At 43.5% G+C, this 9,186-nt stretch overlaps 1 long non-coding RNA gene across 2 annotated transcripts in view; it reads right to left on the bottom strand.

Moving 5' to 3' along the window:
- Positions 1-822: 822 nt before the first annotated feature.
- Positions 823-9,186, bottom strand: part of LOC132393599 (uncharacterized) — a 38,770-nt gene continuing 30,406 nt past the window's right edge. For both annotated transcript variants that reach the window (XR_009511994.1, XR_009511998.1), the window contains one exon: positions 823-7,028. This is a non-coding gene — a long non-coding RNA (uncharacterized LOC132393599). The remainder of the gene's footprint in view (positions 7,029-9,186) is intronic.

Raw genomic sequence — 9,186 nt, 5'->3', positions numbered from 1 at the left:
GTAACTGAATTTATGCCCTATCCACTGGCTATCCTTCCTCATAGTTTCACTGTATGAGGCATCTCTCTTCACACCAACTGCACCAGCATCTGACCTGACACTTTGGTTTCCCGGATAATCTTGTTTAAACCATCCAGCAAACTGGCTTACAAGGACTTTTGTCCCTTTAACTTCAGGTGTAAGTAACTTTTTTGTGAAGGTCATACCTTCACCAGAGATCCCAGTAATATACAAATCTGAAACGATGACTCCGATATTAATTCCTCTAGCACACACTCACCTGTCAGATCCTATTCTTACTGTCACTGGAGAGTGGAACAGGCAGAAATCCAGTTAAGAGTAAAAAATACTACACTTGAAATCATGCATTGAGGATTCCATCCTAACTCTCTATATTCAGTATTCAGGACCTCATCTCTTTTCCTATCTATGTTGTTGGTACCAAAGTGTATGAATTCTTCTGTCTAGTCACCCTTCCACGTAGAAATATTTCGTACTAGATGTGAGATCTGACCCCTGGGTGGCAACATACCATTTGCCAGTCTCTTCTGTGTCTGCAGAATCTTCTGTTTGCTTCCTCAGGCAATGAACTGCTCCATTGCTATCACTCTCCTCTTTAAAAAGCTGCCTTACATGGTAACCAATGGTAGACACTCCAGAGAGCAACTACTGAAGAAAAACTCGAGTCAGTGATTCAGAAAAATATCTTGACACATCGATTCCTGACCGGGTTCATCAAGAGTCTCAATACTCTCATGGATTACGAGACCAAACTAAGGAGTCACACAATGAAAATAATTGTGAAAATAAAGGGGTAATCAGAATTGGGTTTATTATTACTGACATATGTTGTGACATTTGTTGTTTTGTGGCAGCAGTACAATGCAAGATACAAACATTACTGCAAATTACACTAAAGAAATAAATTGTGCATAAAAGGAATAGTGGGGCAGTGTTCATGGGTTCATGGACCATTCAGAATTCTGATGACAGAGGAGAAGAAGCTGTGACTGAATGGCTGAGTGTGGGTCCTCAAGTTCCTGTACCCTCTCCCTGACAGCAGTACCGAGCAGAGAGAGTGTCCTGTGTGGTGAGGGTCCTTAATGATGGATGCTTGAGACACCGCCTTTCGAGAACATCCTCGAAGCTGGGGAAGGTTGTCCCATGATGCAGCTGGGTGAATGAGTCTGTTTTGAGACTAGACAGGGAATATCTGAATTGTTTAGCCAAATCTCAGATAATAAGGTATAGTTGTCAGGCAAAGTAATTGTCTTGTGTGCTGTATTAATGTAAATAATAATTTCAGGCCACTAGTCACCTCCACCCAGTTTGAAAAAGACCCTCCACTCTGTCCACTGAAAGCTGAACTTCCCATAGCCAAACATTTTAACTTCCATCCCAAGTTCTGTTCCGACATGTTGGTTCATAGTCTCCACTTCTGCCACAATGAGGTAACCTCCAACCTAATGGCATGAACATGGATTTCTCCTTCCAATAATCATTTTTCTCTTTTTTCCTAGGATTGGGAAGCTTGCCTTATGAGAATAGGTTGAGTGAACTCAGCTTTTTCTCTTTGGAGTGGTGGAGGATGAGGGGTGACCTGTTAGAGGTATATAAGATGATGGGAGGCATTGATCATGTGGATAGTCAGAGGTCTTTTCACAGGACTGAAATGGCTAACACAAGAGGGCACAGTTTTAAGATACTTGGAAGTAGGTACAGAGGAGATGTCAGGAGTAAGTTTTTTATGTAGAGAGTGCTGAGTGCGTGGAATGTGCTGCTGGCGATGGTGGTGGAGGTGGATACAATAGGGTCTTTCAAGAGACTCTTGGATAAGTATATGGAGCTTAGAAAAACAGAGGGCTATGGGTAACCTTAGGTAATTTCTAAGTAAGTACATGTTAGGCACAACAATGTGGGCCGAAGGGCCTGTATGTCCTGCAGGTTTTCTATGATTCTATGTTTCTCTGTTACCATTCTCCCCATCCCCATTCTTCTATTCCCCACTTTGGTTTCTACCTGTTCTCGTCTGCCTACCACCTGCCTCTGGTGCTCCGTTCTTCCCTTTCTAATAGGTCCACTCTGCTGTCCTATCAGATTAGTTTTTCTTTAGCCCTTTACCTTTCTGACTCAACTGGTATCACCTGTCACCTTCAAATTTGTCCTCCCACCACCTTTCTATTCTCTCATCTTCCACCACTTCCTTTTTTTTTGATTTTTATACATGGTGCTTAACCTGCTGATTTCCTCCAATATTTTGTGCATATTGCTCTGGATTTCCAGCATCTGCAGAATCTCTCCTGTTTATGAAAAGACCCATTTATTCCATGTCTCTGGTTTCCATGAAGGATCCAATTTTCTCTGATTCCTCTGATGTGCCAACACAATTCCTCTGATGTGTCAACCTGTCAGATAGCCTTTGGAAATCTAAAACCTGGTTATGCTTTCTGAGGAATGCTCTCATTATTCCAGGAAAGATTGGAGAGGGGGATTTTCTTTGGGGAAAGTCAAAGGGAAGTTGAATAGAAGTTGACAGAGCTTTGGGTAGTGAATATTAGGCTGGTGTTCTTTTTTGGTGGAGGGGTCAAGGACAGAGGTCACAAATGTAAAGGGAACAGAGTTAGAGGTGACTTGAGAAAAATCCTCTTATGATGTGCCACAGCAATCCACAACTGGAGAAGGAAGCTATGAGGTCAATTCCTGAATGGTTTCCTGGAGCACTGCTTCATGGAACCAACCTGGGATCTTGGATCTGGTCATCACTGATGGGACATACCAAGCGATGATGCCTGTGGATAGGAAGCTTTCTGCTGTACGTTTATAAAGTTGGTAAACATTCAGGGGGATGTGCTAAATTTCTTTTACCTCCCAAGGAAGTTGAGGCACTGGTGAACTTCGCTCTGATGTCTGCATGGTCAGACCTCGACAAGCTTTTGAAGATGTTGATTCCTAGGAATAACGTATCAATCCTCTGAACCTCAAAACCTTTCATGTAGACAGGGACACTTGCACTGCACCCTCCCTGGTCCTACACTCAATGGTCATTGACACTGGGGAAAGGTCGTTGTCATGACAGCATGTTATAAAGCTGTATTACTGTCTCCTTACTGTACTGCAATTCATCATAATTTGTCCTCAAGTTAAATGGTCCCATTTACTCAGAACCACAGTGGCCTGGAACATGTGCAGTTTCCCCAGTGTGTTAACACCATAAGACATAGGAGTAGAATTAGGCCATTTGGCCCATTGAGTCTCCTCTGCTATTCCATCATGGCTGATTATGATACTTCTCAACCACATTTGTCTGCTGTCTCCTGTAGCCTTTAATGCCCTGACTAATCAAGAACCCATCAGCTTCCAGTTTAAGTATACCCAATAACTTGGAATCCAGAACCGCCTATGGCAATGAATTCCACAGATTCACCACCCTCTAGCTTAAGAAATTCCTGATCATCTCTGTTCTGAAGCGGTGTCTGTCAATTCCAAGTTTGTGCACTATGGTCCTAAACTCCACCACAATAGGAAGCATTCTCTCCACATCTATTCTATCTAGCCTTTAAATACTCAATAGATTTGAATGAGACACCCCACTTCATTCTTCTACACTCCAGGGAATACAGGCCCAGAGGTATCAAATGCTACTCATACATTAACCCTTTCATTCCCTGAATCATTCTCGTGCACCTCCTCTGGATCATTTCCAATGCTAACAAATCTTCCAGCTAAAGCTGGTGCTGGTGAAGCACAGTGCTGACTTGTTGGCAGCATACATTAACTACATTGTTAGTCACATTTTTTCTTGAAAATGATCATTGCAATCAATAGCCTGTAACTTCTCTGCCAGAGTTGAGGTTTTGAAATGGCGCTGTGAACTGAAGTCCTGAAGATGCATAACGGTTGCAGTTTGACAAGTACAGGCTGAATTGAGGCGACGGGGCTAGGGGTGATGGGGTGCAGGAATGCGCCAATATTTGGTTGCTGGAGTAGACCGAAGCAATTTGAAATGGCAGAACTGAGTTTGATATCCACTTTCACCTCTGTTTACTCTTTTTATATTTGAAAAAAACCCTCTGGTTTCCCCTTTTATACTACTGTCTAGCTTACCTTCATATTTCATCTTTTTTCTCTATATGGCTTTTTTAAGTTCCCTTCTGCTTCATTTTAAAAACTTTCTAATTCTCTAACCTCCCACTGATTGTTGCTATATTATGCGCCCTCTCTTTTGCTTTTATGTTGTCTCTAACATCCATTGACAGTCATGGCTGCAACATTCTCCCTTTAGTTCTTCATCTTTACAATGTATCAATCTTGCTGCTTCCAAATTGCTCCCAGAAACTCCAGTCATTGCTGTTCTGCTGTCGTCCCTACTAGTGTTTCCTTCCAATTAACTTTGGCCAGCTCTTCTCTCAAGCCTCTAATTCTTTTTACTCCACTGTAACACCGATACATCTGACTTTATCTTTTCCCTCTCAGACTGCAGGATGAGTTCTTGCATATTGTGACCACTGTCTCCAAAGTGTTGGCGCGTGGCCAAGAGGGTAAGGCGTTGGACTAGTGATCTGAACGACACAAGTTCGAGCCTCAGCTGAGGCAGCATGTTGTGTCCTTGAGCAAGGCATGTAACCACACATTGCTCCTGCACGTTTATAGCCAAGAGGCAGCGGTTGGTGCAGTATGAACAAGACAAAACAAAGTGTTCATTTACCTTAAGCTCCCTAAACAAATCTGGTTTATTACACGAAACCCAATCCAAAATTGTCTTCCCCTTAATGCGGGGTTTCTTAACCGGGGTTCCACAAGAGGTTGCTAGGGGTTCCCTGAGAGATCAGAGTTAAAGTAAAAAGTTTTTTGAACTTAACGCAATGTGTGATGCTAGTGCTCACAGAGGAGGGCAGTGACCAAGCAGCCCGGTTAGCAATCTCGTTAGAGGCCTCTCACCCCAGTATTACAGTTTTTGTCATGAGATAGGGAGACTGTTGATAATTAATGAGAACTTTATTGCACAGAGCAGAGGATGACAGGTGCTGAGGAGTGTGAAGTGTGTTTTCTGAGCCTTGAATGGACTAGCCCAGCTTGGGCTGTGATGTCAGCCTCTCCCTCCTGAATTACATAGAAAACACAGAAAAACATACAGCACAATATAGGCCCTTTGGCACAAAAAGCTGTGCTGAACATGTCCCTACCTTAGAATTACCCAGGCTTTACCCATTGCCCTCTATTTTTCTAAGCTCCATGTAGCCATCCAGGAGTCTCTTAAATGACCATATCATTTCCGCCTCCACCACTGCTGCCGACAGCCCATTCCACACACTCACTACACTCCGCATATAAAACTTATCCCTGACATTTCCTCTGTCCCTACTTCCAAGCACCTTAAACTTATGGTCTCTCATGCTAACCCTTGGGAAAAGCCTCTGACTAACCACCAACCAATGCCTCTCATTATCTCCTACACCTCTATTAAGCCACCTCTCATCCTCTGTCGCTCCAAGGAGAAAAGGCTGAGTTCACTCAACTTATTCGCATAAGGCATGCTCCCCCATCCAGGTAACATCCTTGTAAATCTCCTCTGCAACCTTTCTATGGTTTCCACATCCTTCCTATAGTGAGGTGACCAGAATTGAGCACAGTACACCAAGTGGGGTATGACCAGGTTCCTATATAGCTGCAACATTACCTCTCGGCTCTTATAAACTCAATCCCACAATTGATGAAGACCAATGCACCGTATGCCTTCGTAACCACAGAATCAACCTACACAGCGGCTTTGAGTGTCCTATGGACTCGGACCCCAAGATCCCTCTGATCTCTTAGCATTAATACTATATTCTGCCATCATATTTGACCTACCAAAATGAACCACCTCACACTTATCCGGGTTGAACTCCATCTGCCGCTTCTCAGCCCTATCAATGTCCTGTTCCAACTTCTGACAGCTGTCCACACTCTCTATAACACACCCAACCTTTGTGTCATCAGCAAATTTACTAACCATCCCTCCACTTCCTCATCCAGGTCATTTATAAAAATCACAAAGAGTAGGGATCATAGAACAGATCCCTGAGGCACTCCACTGGTCACTGACCTCCATGCAGGATATGACCCATCTACAACCACTGGCTCAAGGACAAGCTGCTTTAAAAAGCCATTTATAAATTCCATCTCTTGGGATCCAGCTATCTACCTGCACATTGAAATGCCGCATGACTATTGTAACCCTATTGCCATTTTTACATGCTTTTACTATCTCCCGTTGTAATTTATACCCCACACTTCTCACTAAGGCCCTGTGGAAGGTTAATTTATCTGCTGCATATCCTACTGTGCCCTTTGGGACAGGGACACATGAACCACGAGGGCTCTTGCTGTGACTCCAGAAAGATTAACCGTGTTCCTGTCTATCTGGAGACGACGTTGCACAGAAGGATTTTTAGAAGTCAAGAATGAGGCACCTATTACAATTCCAGCTGGTTCACTGAAGGAATGTATGGTTCAGGACAGATAGGGTCAGTTTGCACTGACAAGCAAGACAGAGAAGGAACAAATAGTGACCGTCTGTAACTAGGAAACGGAAGCAAGTGGTTTGCTTTCCTACCATCAGCCAGTCCAGGCCAGTTTAGATAAGGAATGTGTTCAGTACAGGCTGATTGATTGAGCCTTCAAGTTTGCAGGGAAAGGAAAGGCAGAAATAAAGAACCAAATATAGTTCAAGTTACAAGAAGTCTGTTGACAACAGATGATTATACAAATATGTGAATGAGTGTAAAGAATGCTAAAACTACAAGGAATACCAATCCAACAGTAGTGATTGGGGTTCTGAGACCGGGTCAGTTCCACTCTCTGTAGAAGGTCAGATGTGGCGATTACAAAGTCACTCTGAGATTACTGTAGATGTTTCTGACCATATTAACCAGAACATGGAGGGTAACGGTGCATTTAATCATCTCTATCCATTCACTTGTCCATTGACGTGAAGCCGCAAATGTGGAGTGCTTGTCCATCCCAGTAAACACAGACAACTTCTTAAACTGAGGAAAGGAAGAAGTGAGAGATATTAATGAAACTATAAACTCTGCAAGCTTCGGTTTCACAGGGCAGTGGCAGCAGTGATGGAGAGATGCTCCTGTGCTGGGATCAGTGTTCAGGGAAAATCCCAGAAAAAGGGTGTAGACTAGATCAAAAATGAAACAGGCAGTGGGAAGGACCCCAGGGACAGATGTGTAATAGTGGAAATGAGAGAGTGGGGACACAGAATTGAGAGAGAGGGGCGGGATTTACAATACTGTGTGACAGGAAGTGGTTGAGAAATACACACAATTTTAGAGCAGATTAAAGCCACATTAATTGTCAAAACAAAAACGAAGGTTGAAGTAACATGGCTGTAGGGTGTCCAGAACTGGGTGCTTCACATTTAAAAGTTATCAATTCCCACAGAATAAGCCAAAAGGAGGCAAGAGAGTGCTTTTGATCAGATCGTGCTCTCTGGAGATATAGATGCATTAGTCACTGATGAGGCTTCTGTTGAAGAGGAAATAATGAACATGAGGACACGGGGGGTGGGGAGGAAGGAATAGGTGGGGCTGGTCTATAGACTTCAGACTGTGTTTGAATGTACAGCTCTTAAGCAAAATTTTACAGAACCTAGTCAGAGACAGGCTGTTTTTTATTAGGTGATGTGTACCAAGGGAGAATTAAACAGAGACACTTGGTAAAGGATCATGAGGAAGTAGTGACTGCAACATGGTAGAATTCTAGTTCCAGCTGAGGGGGAACTCAGGTCCAAGATGAAGACAATGACAACAAATACAATGATAATGATGTGACACTCCAGTTGCAAAGGGGGACCGAATAAATCAACTGACAGTCAGGTCAGTAGATGGACAATGACAGATAGCCAGACAGTTGCCCCATAATTCTCAACAGATTTGTACCCCAATCACAGACAGCGATTCCATCAGGAAGAGGAACAATCCATGGTTGACAAGGAATGTCAAGGACATGTTAAACAGGAATGGGAAGTAGGAGGGGACAAGGAGGGAAGGAATAGGCCAGGGTGAAGAAGGACAAGAGTGGGGATAAGAGGAAGTGGGGGAAATAAATTTGTTTACCAGCAGAGAAATCAATATTCATGCCATTAAATTGAAGGCTTTCCAGATATAATATGAGGTGTTGCTCTTCCACCGTAAGGTTGGCACAAGGGGACGCCATGCACCAACATGTTGCAATGGGAATGGGAAGTGGCATTAAAATGTTGAGCTACTGGGAAGTCCCACTTGTAGTGGATGGTGCAGGGTGCTCGATGAAATTGTCCCCCAATTTACGATGGGTCTCTTCCTTTATTTCCCACTCTGACATTTTATTTCTTTTCACCTGCCTCTCATTTCACTGAGTTCCCTCCTCCTTCCCTTTCTCCTATGGTCCACTCTCCTCTTCCATCAGATTGCTTCTTCTGCAGCCCATGAACTTTCCCATGCTCCTGGCTTCACAAATCACCGTCCAGCTAGCCTCGTGCTCCTTCCCCCACCCCCACACCATTTTGTTCTGGCACTTCCCCTTTCCTTCTCAGTCCTGAAGAAGAATCTTGGCCTGGGGTGAAGGAGTCTAAGGGGTGACACGATGGGCTGAATGGCCTAATTCTGCTCCTATTTCTTATGGTATACAGGATTATAAGAGGGATAGGTCAGGTAAAAACTATTTTGTTCCTGTTTACCATGAGGAATCTCAACAACAATGGTGTATAAGGCAAAGGGGGTTTAAAAGGGAACAAATAAACAGATTTTCTTTATTCAAATAGTCACTGATATCTAGAAAATATCTCAGAAGAGGTGTTGGAATCACTTCATTTCAGAGGCATCTAGATGGACAACTAAATGAGGAAATTTATCAAGACAGAGGAAGTCATAGACATATTGCAGAAGCTGGGATTAGTGTAGATGGTCATAAAATGTCAGCATTGGTGTGGTGGCTTGAAGGACCCATGTTACAGCACCAGCGATCACCTATCTGAGTTCAATTCCCATCACTGCCTGTAAGGAATCTGTACTTTCTCCCCGTGAACACTTGGTTTTCCTCCGAATGCTGTGGTTTCCTCCCACCTTCCAAAGACAGACAGTTGAGTGAGCTGTGGCCAACACTTCCCAGCTGCCCAGCATGTAGTATATAGTGATGATTTCACTATATGTTTCA

Source organism: Hypanus sabinus, chromosome 1 (assembly GCF_030144855.1).
Source record: "Hypanus sabinus isolate sHypSab1 chromosome 1, sHypSab1.hap1, whole genome shotgun sequence".
In the NCBI taxonomy this organism is placed as follows: domain Eukaryota; kingdom Metazoa; phylum Chordata; class Chondrichthyes; order Myliobatiformes; family Dasyatidae; genus Hypanus; species Hypanus sabinus.
The sequence above is the reverse complement of the archived record's forward strand: the minus strand, read 5'-3'. Positions and strand labels throughout refer to the sequence as shown.